The sequence below is a fragment of the Pseudophryne corroboree genome, unplaced genomic scaffold, assembly GCF_028390025.1.
Source record: "Pseudophryne corroboree isolate aPseCor3 unplaced genomic scaffold, aPseCor3.hap2 scaffold_476, whole genome shotgun sequence".
In the NCBI taxonomy this organism is placed as follows: Eukaryota; Metazoa; Chordata; class Amphibia; order Anura; family Myobatrachidae; genus Pseudophryne; species Pseudophryne corroboree.
In genome coordinates this window covers 231,536-247,500 of record NW_026970088.1, presented here as the reverse complement: position 1 = coordinate 247,500, position 15,965 = coordinate 231,536, and the positions used below count along the sequence as shown (strand labels likewise).

The 15,965-nt window shown below is 49.6% G+C and overlaps 1 long non-coding RNA gene across 1 annotated transcript in view; it reads right to left on the bottom strand.

The window, feature by feature from the left end:
• Positions 1-879, bottom strand: part of LOC135028450 (uncharacterized) — a 16,514-nt gene extending 15,635 nt beyond the window's left edge. Inside the window, exon 1 of the long non-coding RNA XR_010224756.1 lies at positions 1-879. This exon is cut by the window's left edge and continues 191 nt beyond it. This is a non-coding gene — a long non-coding RNA (uncharacterized LOC135028450).
• Positions 880-15,965: the final 15,086 nt, after the last annotated feature.

Genomic DNA, 15,965 nt, shown 5'->3' with positions numbered 1-15,965 from the left:
TGCAGGCCCTAGGATTTCCCCATGTCCTAGGTAGTTGCCTATAGCTAGGGCCAGGACTCTGGAGCATATGACGAGCGCTGACAGTGGGCATGTGTCCTGTGCCTCCTGCCCGGCACTCGCACCATAGTAACCCACCCACACCCAAAATACTGTCATCAGCAGGGGGCGGTACAGGTGGCCGGTGCCCTCCCAGCTCTTGGAGCACATGAGTGTCAGGTAGAGGAGGAGCATAGAGCGGGAGATAGGGTCACAGAGGATCCTTAGTAGCTGCTGGTAACCTCCGATTCTCATGCCTCCGCAGGTAGTGGTAGCCAGTCACTGCAGATCCAGCGGGTTACACAGATCAGGCTACCCGCCGGTGAACTGCAGTCTTTGCACCGGTGACGGTCCCAGCGAGCGCATGAATCACTAGTGCACAGCGCTGCTGGGAGCCTCGTCCAGGAACACTCTGCCGAGGTTGTCACTGCTGAGAGGCAATCGTGATGGGGACAGGCAGGGGCGACTAGCTGCCCGCTCTGTCTTCCTGTCACATGTGCAGCAGTAACAGGGCGGCCGGCCAGGCAGCAATGTACACAGTCACATAGAGTAGAAGAGCACATTTGAATTTGCCGCCCCATCTGGCATTGCGGCACACACATGAATAAATTAAGTGACGTCATCTAAACTGCCTGGCCACGCTCACAGCACAATACGGATGTAATATATTTTTACTGACACGACACCATAGCTAAAAAAAGACTCAGACAGCATCCACTCAGTCCCAAAACACCCCCCAATCATTTTGTATAATACATATAGATCTAATTATTTTTATAATCACAAAATAAATTGGCTATGTGAGGAGTGATCAGCCATATTGCTCCACTCAAGTGAAGCTACTCTCTGTACACCCCCTGCTGGCGGCCACTGCGCAGGCGCAACAAATTGAAAAGCCCTATCTTTAAAATGGGGCATATTTTACTTAATTAAAAAAAAACTATAACTTTCTCAAAAACCACAACCCCAAAAGGCACTACACTGGGACATACTCTGTCTAATAAAACAAACCCCAAGTCTTTCTTTGTCCTCTACCCTGAGTTATGCCTTCCCAAAAATCTCCTCATTCACTCTATAGGAAAACGTTGTCAATAAGCCATACAGGAAGTTGCAGAAAAAAACTGACAGTTGGAACTTTAGGTTACTCCCAATTCCTCAGTTTTTATTATTTTGCCCTGAAATTTGGCATGCAGCACCGGGTGACGATTCTACGCGTCCATGCCAAATTTCAGCTCGGTACGTCTAATCACGTTTGAGGTGTAGCCCCTCAAACACCATGCCCCCATCTCTGAAGTTCCCTATGGGAGAATTCCGTTTGTTCGATTCAGCCTTAATATAAGGGCACGACCGTGCCCTTATAATAATGTATCGTATAATCATTACATAATGTTGATAGCATTGAATTGTCTCTGCCTTGACTAGTGGCAGCAGCTTCAGCACTAGGTGGAAGTGGATCTTGATCTTTCCCTATTTTACCCTCCACCTTTTTGTTCTCCATTTTTTAATGTGTGGAATTATATGCCAGTAATATATCTGGAATTAGACGGTGGTAATGTCTGGAATTAGATACCACTAGATAGATACCAGATATCACTGCATACCCTCCAACATTTTACACACAAAAATTGGTACAAATTAGAAAAAGGGGCGTGGTCACGGGTAAAGGGGGCGTGGTCACGCCCCTTTTCCTATACTTTCAATGGAAGTTTGGAGAGCCAAAAATAGGTACAGACCATGAAAAAAAGGTACTGTACCTATTAAAAAGGTACAGTTGGAGGGTATGTCACTGTGACTGGAATGATGACATATGCACAGTGACAGGACACTACCACAGCACCCTACAGCAGCCATATGCGGCACAAGACACTGGAGTATTAGTAATGTACTGTAGTATACTGAGCACCACAAGACAATGAGCAGTGATACGGAGCACTGATGAGATTACTAGAACTGACACTGAGCAGCCAGATGCAGCACTGGACTATTAGTAATGTTCTGTAGTATACTGAGCACCACAATGCAGCACAAAACAATGAGCAGTGATACTGAGCACTGATGAGGATACTAGAACTGACACTGAGCAGCAAGATGCAGCACTGGACTATTAGTAATGTACTCTAGTATACTGAGCACCACAATGCAGCACAAGACAATGAGCAGTGATACTGAGCACTGATGAGGATACTACTGAGAACTGACACTGAGCAGGAGAGACACACTACAATTTCATCTTGCGCCTCTTTTTTTATTTATCTTTGCATCATGTGCTGTTTGGGGCTATTTTTTTAAGTGCCATCCTGTCTGACACTGCAGTGCCACTCCTAGATGGGCCAGGTGTTTGTGCTGCCCACTTGGGTCGCTTAGCTTAGTCATCCAGGGACCTTGGTGCAAATTTTAGGACTAAAAATAATATTGGGAGGTGTGAGGTGTTCAGAATAGACTGGAAAGGAGTAGAAATTATGGTTATTGAGCTTAATACTATAGGATCAAAATTACCCCCAAATTCTATGATTTTAGCTGTTTGAGGTTTTAAAAAAAAATCACCCGAATCCAAAACCCGAAAGGGTGGTTTTGCCAAAACGCGTCCGTATCCAAAACACAACTGCGGATCCGAAACCAAAACCAAAACATGAAACACGAAAAATGCCCGCTGCACATCTCTAGTTAGGGGAGAAGCATGTAGCCTTGTAGACTATGCACAGCTATATCTAGAAAAATATACGATCTAATCTTTAACCAACCAATGCAAAAAAGTATTTAATGTGAAAATACGAAACACTAGACTAATTGGAGGTGCGCCCTAAAGCAAATTACAATGTTAGGATTAGGGGGTTCGGAAAGACCTCTAGTGTATACACTACTATATACATTTTAAGATAGGAAGGTACAAATTACATATTCACATTGCATCTATGGGCTGGATTCAAATGTCCCTTTCCTCCCTCAATCGTGCCCGTCAGCAGCTATTCTAATGTTGCTGCCAACGGGTGCGACATGTTTATTTCAGCTCGCTACCCCCAGGGGAAACAAGCTGAAATGTGTGCAAAGAGACCCATTTGGGCAACCAAACGGTGTCTTTTCACGATCGCGCCCATTACTTTATTCAGGTTTAGGTGCTTTGTGCACCTAAACCAGAGTGTAATGGGCGCAATAATTGAGGGCATTTGAATTTCCCTTATATGTGTGTGTGTGATATACACACAGACACACATACTGTATTTCCTTATATAATGGACTCCTCAGTTTCTATTCATTCATGTCCTGCCCCCTACTCTGTCAGACCCCTTCCCCTCTACTTTTCTGACCCCAAACGCCACTCATTCTTGTTGAGTACTGGTGGGCCCATTCAGAATTTTGCTATGGGGCCCACAAAGGTCTAGTTACGCCACTGGGCAGGGTTATAGAGGAGGCGGTGCAAGGAATCCTGGGAACAGTCAAAGCTTTAGCCTGTTGGTGCCTTGGATCAACATCCAACTCTACACCCCGATGTTAGTGTAGTGCCTTTTGGGGTTAAGGTTTTACAGAAAGTTACAGGTTTTTTTAATTTAGTAAAATATGCCCCATTTTAAAGATAGGGCATTTAAATTTGTTGCACCTGTGCAGCACATAGCAGCCTGCAGGGCAAGTACAGTGGCTTCATTTGGGTGCACATACATTGCCGGCTCCTGGTCGCAAACTGAAATTATTGTGTGTAAGTGGAATTAGCGGTGTTTATGTCATACAGGGGGGTGGGGGAGGTTTGTGGTTGGCGGGGGGCACGCTGTGCGATTATTATCCTGCATCTATACATACATGCGCTAACACCTGGACATACACTGATGTACCCACACCTAATATCCATACATACACGCCCTGACACCTGGACATACACCAACATTCCCACACCTGCATCTATACATACACATGCTGACACCTGGACATACACCAACATACAAGCACCTGCATCTATATATACACGCGCTGACAAATGGACATACACCGACGTACCCACACTTGCATCTATACATACATGCACTGACATCTGGACATACAAGCACCTGCATCTATACATACACGCGCTGACACCTGAACCTACACTGACGTTCCCACACCTGCATCTATACATACACATTCTGACACCTGGACATACACAGACGTACCCACACCTGCATCTATACATACACGCGTTGACACCTGGACGTACACACACCTACATCTATATATGCATGGATGCAAATGGGGGTACGTCTGTATACGTCCAGTTGTTAGCATGTGTATGTATAGATGTTAGGTGTGGGTACATCAGTGTATGTCCAGGTGTCAGCACATGTATGTATAGATTCACATGTGGGTACGTTGGTGTACGTTTAGGGGTCAGCGTGTTTATGTATAGATGTTGGTGTGTGTATGTCAGTGTACGTACAGATATAGGTGTGTGTATGTATGTATGTATGTATGTATGTATGTATATAGAGGAAGGTGTGATACATACATATAACACATACATGATAGATACATACATATATCACACACACGATAGATAGATAGATAGATAGAACACATACATACAAGATAGATACATACATACATGATAGATACATATATACACACACATACGATAGATAGATAGATACATATATATATATATATATATATATATATATATATTCCATAGACAAAAAACCTTACGGTATCACATGTCCCATTAAGGCTTCTTAGACTTGATCGAAATTTCAGAAACCTGTTGTAACTCTTCCACTCAAACTCCAAAAAGCAATGAAATTCCGATCATTAAGGCTGACGCCTTAATGGACGTGTTCCTTGCGCAATACAGATATGGTATGCCATCACAGCCTGTGGGTAAGTGCAGATTCAGCACTCTCACAGAGTGAGATTGCTGTCACTCACACAATGGTGGAGCTGCTAATTCACAGATTTGTGTGCTCATTGGAATACACACATGCAGTCTATGCAACTGAAGGTCTGAGCAGTTTTGTGGTGCTCCCATCCCACACAGTGCCCACAACCATCCCATTCAGTCACCACAACAATGCCACCTTGTTACAACATCCTTCTAACTCCATACATCCATCTCACTTAGTATACACATTTAGCTCCCTCAAACATCTTGGTTAATTGCTAAACTATAATACCCCATCTACGGTCTATGCATCTACACTTACTTCCCCTATACACCCCCATGCTGCCCGGTCTTCCCCAATCCCTACTGCTGTGTTCTCCCATCTGTGCTAGTCTGTACTAACTTATCTGTACCATCTGTCTCTCCCCACCTGTGCATTGTCTGTACCACCGTTTCCTTCTCTCTGTGCTGCTCAGTGTTTCCTTCTTCAACGTCACTCTGCCTCCTCCAGTACATGGCACACTGTCTTCTCTCCCATCTACACCAGTTTTCTACCCATCCATGCCAGTGTTTTCAACCCATCTGCACCATTTCCCCCATCTGCACCGCTCTGTCTCCCTTCCCATACTTGCTGCTTAATCTACCCTCTATCCACACCACTCTTAGCTACATGAATGGGGTGACATCCTGAAGGTAAATTTAGTGGATCCTGCGCTCTTGGCAGGGGGATAACCGCCACAGCCCACCCCCCAGTGGTCCGGAAACGCCTCCGTTGTGCAGACCATGCCCTGCCAATGGCATTCTAACGCTGTTTGCACGCCCCCCTCCTTCCCCGCAACCACCTCTGCCTATCAATCAGGCAGGGTGATAGCATCTCACTGGGCTCCTGGGGTATGCACGCGCAGTGCGGCCATTGCACGTGCGCACCTCACAAACTAATTCAGACTGCAATCGCTGCTGCTGCTGCGGTCTGAATTACCCCCTGTGTTTCTCTGTCCCCCCCATTAGTGCTGCTTAGTGTTCCCTCTATCCACACACTTCTGTTCCCCCATCCACACCGCTTTCCTCCCTCCAATCAATAACACTCTTACCTCATCTGAGCAGCTTTGTCTTCCGCTCAGACCTTCAGTTGCATAGACTGCATGTGTGTATTCCAATGAGCACACAAATCTGTGAATTAGCAGCTCCACCATTGTGTGAGTGACAGCAATCTCACTCTGTGAGAGTGCTGAATCTGCACTTACCCACAGGCTGTGATGGCATACCATATCTGTATTGCGCAAGGAACACGTCCATTAAGGCGTCAGCCTTAATGATCGGAATTTCATTGCTTTTTGGAGTTTGAGTGGAAGAGTTACAACAGGTTTCTGAAATTTCGATCATGTCTAAGAAGCCTTAATGGGACATGTGAAACCGTAAGGTTTTTTGTCTATAGAATTTCATCGCTTTTTTTAAATTTATTTTTTTTATTCAGAAATTTAAAATTTCACTGTAAGAATAAACATTTTATTTTTTAAATGTTTAATGAAAATGTTTGTATAACATCACTGTTCTGTGCAAAATTATTTTATTAACCAAACCGAATTGTTTAAGGTCCGTACACACTTAACGATTTAATGAGCGACGTCGCTCATTTTATCGTTAAGTGTGTTTGCAGCCAGCGACAAACGATGCGCGGCCCCGCGGGTCGGCAACAATCGTCGCTGTCGGTAGGGCATGCAGGAAGGATGTGGACTGTCGTCCACGACCTTCATGCAGGGCTGGCGGGGGCGTGACGTCACTGAGCGATATGAGCGGTCATATCGCTCAGTGTGTACAGTCGGCCGCCGGCCGGCCCGGGAGGGGAAACATTAGACGATGTCGCTCACAGAGCGACATCGTTTAATGTGTATGGGCCTTTAGACTTTGGTCAAAATATTTTGCTGCCTTTGCAGCTGATGCAGGGAGGGGGGTAGGCGGCAGCAGCCTGTAACTGAGGCTGGAGGTAGGCGTGAAATGCATTGCTTGTACGTGTGAGTGCGTGGTGTCAGGTGCTGCGCGTGTATATGTGTGTGTGTGTCAGGTGCTGCCTGTGTATGTGTGTGTCAGCTCCTGTGTGTATGTGTGTGTCAGGTGCTGCGTGTATATATGAATGTGTCTGATGGTGCGTGTGTATGCGTCAGCTGCCGCACGTGTGTGTGTGTGTCAGGTGTTGCGGGTGTATATGTGTGTGAGTATCAGGTGCTCCGCGTGTGTACAAGTGTATGTCTGGTGCTGTGCATGAATACGTATGTCTGTGTCAGGTGATGCGCGTGTACATGAGTGTGCGTCAGGTGCTGCGCGTGTACATGAGTGTGCATTAGGTGCTGCGCGTGTACATGAGTGTGCATTAGGTGCTGCGTGTGTACATGAGTGTGCGTCAGGTGCTGCGCGTGTACATGTGTGTGCCTCAGGTGCTGCACGTGTCTATGTGTGTGCCTCAGGTGCTGCACGTGTCTATGTGTGTGCCTCAGGTGCTGCACGTGTCTATGTGTGTGTGAGTAAGGCAGTGCGTGTGTATGTGTGTGTCTGATGGTGTGCGTGTATATGTATGTGTCAGGTGCTGCGTGTATATGCATGTGTCAGGTGCTGCGTGTATATGCATGTGTCAGGTGCTGCGTGTATATGCATGTGTCAGGTGCTGCGTGTATATGCATGTGTCAGGTGCTGCGTGTATATGCATGTGTCAGGTGCTGCGTGTATATGCATGTGTCAGGTGCTACGTGTATATGCATGTGTCAGGTGCTGTGTGTATATGCATGTGACAGGTGCTGCATGTTTATTTTATTGTGTCTGATGCTACGTGTGTGTGTGTGTGTGTGTGTGTCAGGTGCCGCACGTGTATGTGTGTGTGTCAGGTGTTGCGCGTGTATGTGTGTGTGTCAGGTGTTGCGCGTGTATGTGTGTGTGTCAGGTGTTGCGCGTGTATGTGTGTGTCAGGTGCCGTTCCCCTTCTTCCCATCCCAGTTCTCTCTGTAGAATACAGCTCTGCACCCAGAGAGAGGGAAAGACTAGGGGGCTGATCACTGCACTGCTCACTTTTTGGTCATGAGTTCGGCCTCCTGTTTCTTCCAGTGCTGTGTTCCTGCAGCCTAGCCCTCCCTGTTGTGCCAGAGAATCAGCCCTTCCTTCCCCTGACAGAGAGAGAGAGCCCGAGGCAGAGACACTCTTCCCATAGCTGGCCTACCCCCAGTACTTCAGCACTGGCCATGCGGCAGTCAACAAAGGAGACCAGCAGGGGGTTCTGGCAGCATCAGCTGTGGCCGCAGCTGGATCGGGGAGGCCTGCAGTGTCTGAGGTGGGCAGCACTTCCTCCGCCGCTGTCACCTTCCCCTGCCGGAGAGAAAGCCAGAGACATACCCTTCCCGCAGCTGGGCTACCCCTAGTACCTCAGCACTGGACAGGCAGAAGTCTATGGAGGGGACCGGCAGGGGTTTCGGGCCGCAGCAGCAGCAGCGGCCGCAGTCAGATCAGGGAGGCCTGCAGGGTCAGAACTGGGCAGCACTTCCACCAACACTGTCACCTCTGTGCTGGGCATGTACACCAGTCCGTACGGACGGAGGTGTCCACAACAGGCAGCAGTATAATGAGTCAGACAAACTCATTACACGCTGCCCACTGCTGCGCCGCATGCCCTCGATGGAGGAAGCCTAGATGCGGTCCCCAGCGGCAGCGAGGGAGAAGGGTGATCACATCACCCTTCAACCCGGCACCTCACAATCAGCTGGGGATCTGCAGTAGCTTCAACTCTCTCTTCCTCTCCCTCTCTGACAGCACAGCAGCCCCTCTGGGTCCCATGTAGCTCTGCCCCCCTGCTCACAGTTCACTCGGCCTCTCCTGATTAAAAAGAAAATAAGAGCCTGACCTGCTGCTTAGATGCGAGGAGGGGACGGGCGGTAGGTCCTCTGTGAGTACACTACACAGTCAAAATTAACTCTGACTCCTCACAACAGTGTGGACTGCGGGCGACGTCAGATGCCAATTTGGGTGTGCTTGCCGCACTACCTGCCCATCAAGCCCAACGTGGCATTTTGTATTAGGAACCCTATAACAGCATTCTGACATCCCTCCCTATGACGCTGCCATCCATACACTGCCGCTCTCATACATCCGTACACCGCCACTCTCATACATCCGCACACTGCCGCTCTCACACAACTGTACACTGTTGCTCTCATACATCCATACACTGCCGCTCTCATACATACGTACAACCCCGCACTCTTACAGCCGCACTCTTACAGCCGCACTCTTACAGCCGCACACCATCGCACTCATACAGCCGCACACCGACGCAGTTATACAGCCGTACATTGCCGCTCTCATACATCCGCACACTGCCGCTCTCATACATCCGCACACTGCCGCTCACATCTATACATACATAGCCTCCATGCATCTACACATCCAATCCCCGCGCAAGGGAACACTGAAATCACTATCACTTTTCCCCGGGGTGTGACCACAGCCAGCCACTACTCCGGCCACCTTCTTGTGACACCAAAATGCATCTTACCTATCATCAGGGTCGTGCTGCTGCTGGGGGCAGGTTGCTGCCTCAGTCTCCTAGTTGGTGCTGCGATTGGAGGGGGTACTGCTTCCCTGTGCTGCCACTGTCTCCCGGATCATCGTGCCGCTGGCTGAATTGCAGCTTGATGCTACTGCTGCCGGGAGTAACAGCTTCCTGACTGTTGTTGCTGGTGGCTGCCTACTGCTCATTGCCGCCGGAACACTGACCGGCTCGGCAGTGATGCTGGCGGAGGAGTAGTGGCGGTGGGTGGTGCCTTCTCCCTTCCCTCGAGCATGCCGCAGTGTACAAAAATAAATAATAAATAGAGAGCATACCAGGGTGAGAGTCTGTATGGATCACAGTGATTACACGGGGCACAGCATAAGGACACCTTGCTGTGAGGGGCTCTGCCCACACAGATTGCTGCACCCTCTCTGATGTCAGCCGCTGCCCTCTCGTTCTCTGGGCGGCCAGTTCCAGTGTGAGGTAGGAGAGGAAGAGAACACACAGGTGTTAGGCGCCGTGGTCCGCGATGTCCTCGCGGCCCGGCGCCTAGCAACTAGGGACGCCGAGCGTGCTAGCCGCCGGCTCCCTAGCAACGCTAGGACGCCGGGCGCGCTGAGCCGCCTGGACCCTAGCAACGGGGACGCCACGGACGGACTGCGCTCCCCTTGCAGGGTCAATCAAGTGAACTACACACACACACTTGTCTTCTGGTCGTGCAGCAAGGCAGCTGCACGGCATTGTGCTAATCAGGCTCTGAACTTCTGATTGGAGGACTCCCTGCTAAATTCCTTCTCAGTGCTTCACACAGACGCCGGTAATAGCTTCCTGCATGCTGCTTTGGTATGCTGACGTCTGTTCCAGTTCTGCTGTGTCCGGTCATTCCTGTCCTCAGAGTTCCTGAATCTTAGTGTTGTCATCTCTTCCCAAGGAGTCTTCCAGTCCTCATTTACCCGCAACAGTCGCTAGAGGATCTCGTGTGGTTTTCGTGAGTGGCGGCTCTGCCGCGTGCTGCGGCCTAGGCCGCTTTATTTTGTATTCTGTGTTGGTGCATTTGCGGAGGTTTCCGCTCCCACAGTCCTCTCCGGAACTCGCCGGTGCCGGGTAGAAGAGTGGACAAGTGGGTATTTTGGTTGTCCTTTTCCCTGGCGGTTTTCCGCACATACTCTAGTTTAAAGTTAGTTTTGAGCCCCTGGCTTTGTTGTTTAGTAGAGGGCCCCTTGTTATCACCCTGTCTCGGATTTCTCTTTGTCTCCCATTAAGACCTGAGGGGGCATCGGAGTTGGGCAGACGTAATCCGCCCTTCAAACGCGGCTGCCATGGGCCCAAGCAACCATAGTCTCGCAAGAGATTTCTGACAGCACGGGCGAGACAACGGAGATAGGGCGCCAGGAGCTATTCCCGTTCCCACTCCCTTTCCAAGCATTACGTTCCAGTACTCAGGTCCTTGCTATAAGATATCCCCAGACCAGAGTATTGGAATCATAACAACAGGAGAGCAGCCCTGATATATAACAGAGGTGGAAGTTCTATAGGCAGCAGAGACAGAGACCAGCCAGCCAGTCTCCCAGTGCCCTGATCACTACACGCCGCCAGCACAGCATTACAGGAGGGTCCTATAGTGCTGCCCTGAGCTTACAGGTGTGTGTACCAGTGTGCTGCACCCTGGTGTCTCTGAGAGGGGTGAGGTCACCGTGCCGCTTTAGTATATGGCTTTTCCTTAGTACTGTAAGTTACAGCCCTGCACTAGTAGTGGCAACTCTGCCCTATGTGAACCTGTGAGGTTATTTTCCTATTTACAGAATAACCGGGGAGAAGGCGGCCATATTGCGGCTCTCAAGAGAAGGCACTCTAGTACACCCCCTGCTGGCGGCCACTGCGCAGGCGCAACAAATTGAAATGCCCAATCTCTACAATGGGGCATATTTCTCTTAATTAAAAAAAACCTGTAACTTTCTGAAAAACCACAACCCCAAAAGGCACTTCACAGGGACATGCTCTATCTAATAAAACAAACCCCAAGTCATATATATATAAAATAAGATTTTACTCACCGGTAAATCTATTTCTCGTAGTCCGTAGTGGATGCTGGGACTCCGTAAGGACCATGGGGAATAGCAGCTCCGCAGGAGACTTGGCACAACTAAAGAGAGCTTTATGACTACCTGATGTGCACTGGCTCCTCCCCCTATGACCCTCCTCCAGACCTCAGTTAGGATACTGTGCCCGGAAGAGCTGACACTAAGGAAGGATTTTGAATCCCGGGTAAGACTCATACCAGCCACACCAATCACACCGTACAACTCGTGATATTATACCCAGTTAACTGTATGACAACAACGGAGCCTCTGCACAGATGGCTCTCAACAATAACCCTTTTGTTAACAATAACTATGTACAAGTACTTGGGATGGGCGCCCAGCATCCACTACGGACTACGAGAAATAGATTTACCGGTGAGTAAAATCTTATTTTCTCTGACGTCCTAAGTGGATGCTGGGACTCCGTAAGGACCATGGGGATTATATCAAAGCTCCCAAACGGGAGGGAGAGTGCGGATGACTCTGCAGCACCGAATGAGCGAACTCCAGGTCCTCCTCAGCCAGGGTGTCAAACTTGTAAAATCTTGCAAATGTGTTTGACCCCGACCAAGTAGCAGCTCGGCAAAGTTGTAAAGCAGAGACCCCTCGGGCAGCCGCCCAAGAAGAGCCCACCTTCCTCGTGGAATGGGCTTTTACTGATCTAGAATGCGGCAGTCCCGCCGCAGAATGTGCAAGCTGAATTGTGCTACATATCCAGCGAGCAATAGTCTGCTTTGAAGCAGGAGCACCCATCTTGTTTGGTGCGTAGAGGATAAACAGCGAGTAAGTTTTCCTGACTCCAGCCATTCTGGAAACATAAATTTTCAGGGCCCTGACTACATCCAGCAACTTGGAATCCTCCAAGTTCCGAGTAGCCGCAGGCACCACAATAGGTTGGTTCAAATGAAACGCTGAAACCACCTTAGGCAGAAATTGGGGATGAGTCCTCAATTCCGCCCTATCCATATGGAAAATCACATAAGGGCTTTTACATGACAAAGCTGCCAACTCTGACACACGCCTGGCCGAAGCCAGGGCCAATAGCATGACCACTTTCGACGTGAGATATTTTAACTCCACATATTTTAACTTAAAACAGTGGCTCAAACCAATGTGATTTAAGGAAATCCAACACCACGTTGAGATCCCAAGGTGCCACTGGAGGCACAAAAGGAGGCTGAATATGCAGCACTCCTTTAACAAAAGTCTGAACTTCCGGCAGGGAAGCCAGTTCTTTTTGGAAGAAAATCGACAGAGCCGAAATCTGGACCTTAATGGACCCCAATTTGAGGCCCATATTCACCCCTGACTGTAGGAAGTGCAGGAATCGACCCAGTTGAAATTCCTCCGTTGGGGCCTTCCTGTCCTCACACCAAGCAACATATTTTCACCATATGTGTTGATAATGTTTTGCGGTCACGTCCTTCCTGGCTTTGATCAGCGTAGGAATGACTTCCTCCGGAATGCCCTTTTCCTTCCGGATCCGGTGTTCAACAGCCATGCCGTCAAACGCAGCCGCGGTAAGTCTTGGAACAGACAAGGCCCCTGCTGCAGCAGGTCTTGTCTGAGCGGTAGAGGCCATGGGTCCTCCGAGATCATTTCTTGAAGTTCTGGGTACCAAGCTCTTCTTGGCCAATCCGGAATAATGAGTATAGTTCTTACTCTTCTCCTTCTTATTATCCTCAGCACCCTTGGTATGAGAGGAAGAGGAGGAAACACATAAACCGACCGGTACACCCACGGTGTCACTAGAGCGTCCACCGCTATCGCCTGAGGGTCCCTTGACCTGGCGCAATAGTTTTCTAGCTTTTTGTTGAGGCGGGACGCCATCATGTCCACCTGTGGCCATTCCCATCGGTTTGTAATCAGCCGGAAGACTTCTGGATGAAGTCCCCACTCTCCCGGGTGGAGGTCGTATCTGCTGAGGAAGTCTGCTTCCCAGTTGTCCACTCCCGGAATAAACACTGCCGACAGTGCTAACACGTGATTTTCCGCCCATCGGAGAATCTTCGTGGCTTCTGCCATCGCCATCCTGCTTCTCGTGCCGCCCTGTCGGTTTACATGGGCGACCGCCGTGATGTTGTCTGACTGAATCAGTACTGGCTGACTTTGAAGCAGGGGTCTTGCCTGACTTAGGGCATTGTAAATAGCTCTTAGTTCCAGAATATTTATGTGTAGGGACATTTCCTGGCTTGACCATAGTCCCTGGAAATTTCTTCCCTGTGTGACTGCTCCCCAGCCTCGAAGGCTGGCGTCCGTGGTTACCAGGACCCAGTCCTGTATGCCGAATCTGCGGCCCTCCAGAAGATGAGCACTCTGCAGCCACCACAGTAGAGACACCCTGGTCCTTGCAGACAGGGTTATCCTCTGATGCATCTGAAGATGCGATCCGGACCACTTGTCCAACAGATCCCACTGAAAGATCCGTGCATGGAACCTTCCGAACGGAATTGCTTTGTAAGAAGCTACCATCTTTCCCAGGACTCGCGTGCAGTGGTGCACCGACACCTGTTTTGGTCTTAGGAGGTCTCTGACTAGCGATGACAACTCCTTGTCCTTCTCCTCCGGGAGAAACACCCTTTTCTGTTCTGTGTCCAGAACCATCCCCAGGAACAATAGACGTGTTGCAGGAACCAGCTGCGACTTTGGAATATTCTGGATCCAGCCGTGCTGTTGTAGCACCTGCCGAGCAAGTGCTACTCCGATCAACAACTGTTCCTTGGACCTCGCCTTTATCAGGAGATCGTCCAAGTACGGGATAATTATAACTCCCTTTTTTCGCAGGAGTATCATCATCTCGGCCATTACCTTGGTAAACACCCTCGGTGCCGTGGACAGACCAAACGGCAGCGTCTGGAATTGGTAATGACAGTCCTGTACCACAAATCTGAGGTACTCCTGGTGAGGAGAGTAAATGGGGACATGCAGGTAAGCATCCTTGATGTCCAGTGATACCATGTAATCCCCTTCCTCCAGGCTTGAGATAACCGCCCTGAGCGATTCCATCTTGAACTTGAACCGTTTTATATACGTGTTCAAAGATTTAAAATGGGTCTCACCGAACCGTCCGGTTTCGGTACCACAAACATTGTGGAATAGTAACCCCTTCCTTGTTGAAGGAGGGGTACCTTGACTATCACCTGCTGCGAATACAGCTTGTGAATTTGCCTCTATCACAGCCTCCCTGTCCAAGGGAGATGTTGGCAAGGCAGATTTTAGGAAACGGCGAGGGGGAGACGTCTCGAATTCCAGCTTGTATCCCTGAGACACTACTTGTAGAATCCAGGGATCCACCTGTGAGCAAGCCCACTGATCGCTGAAGCACTTGAGACGGGCCCCCACCGCACCTGGCTCCACCAGTGGAGCCCCAGCGTCATGCTGTGGACTTAGCGGAAGCGGGGGAGGACTTTTGTTCCTGGGAACTGGCTGTATATATATATATATATGCACACACACACATGTATATACATGTATACACAAATACACGTATGTACATGTTTATGTATGTATAATACACTGATAGAGTACATTATATTTATGAATTAATTGCTTCCCGATTCTGCAGCAGCATCATCAGCACCATCAGTGTTACTCACAGTCACTTCACACTGACTGCTGCACAACATATCACTTAATTTCCGGGCCGCCCGCCACCTGGTGAAGAGACATGGGAGATGAAGGACCAGCAGTGCCACGTTGAGCGGAAGTATTGTGAATTAGTTACCCACACACTCCTTGTGACACCTGCTCCCCGTCTGCCCTCCCACCCGCCGCCTGCCATCCGGAACCCGCACTGACAAGTAAGTCTCAGCAGAATGTGTCTGCCGGCGGCTCCCAGTCCCCCCTAGAGGAACACTGCCAGTGGTGTGGCAGCCGCGGCACACTAGGACTGAGAGACCGCAGCGGGAGGAAAGCACGGGTGGGCGGGAGGAGAGCATAGGCGGACATCACCACGTCACATTGCAAGGTGACACCAGTCCCCCCAGTGAGGCCGCCGACGAATGCACTCAGCATAGTATTAGCAGCAGGCAGAGGGGGGGCGGGCGCAGCGGTGGTGGGAGGTACGGAAATGAGCTACAGGCTAGGCTCCACCGATCACACACTCAGCGATCACTGTGCTACAGCAAGCGTGGCGTGCAGCGGTGCTGGACATTAGGGAGTGCCTGTGCGCACCGGCCACCCCCTGTACGCACGCCTATGCGCTACCACCCCCCATATGCCACACTACATCACTATGCTATAGCCCTCCCATATGCTGCACTTCATAGTTACACTATACCCCCCATACAACATACTACATCACCACACTACACTACTCACAATAAAATTAAAACATCCCAGTTCCTCATTCTTAATGAGCTCACGTGAGTTCTCTCCCCAACGGAGCTCCAGACCAAGTAAGAATGAAGACACCAGCAGCGTGTAGGGGGCAGGCCTGGTCCACTTGTCAGGAGAGAGCAGTCACTGGAGGGTAAGA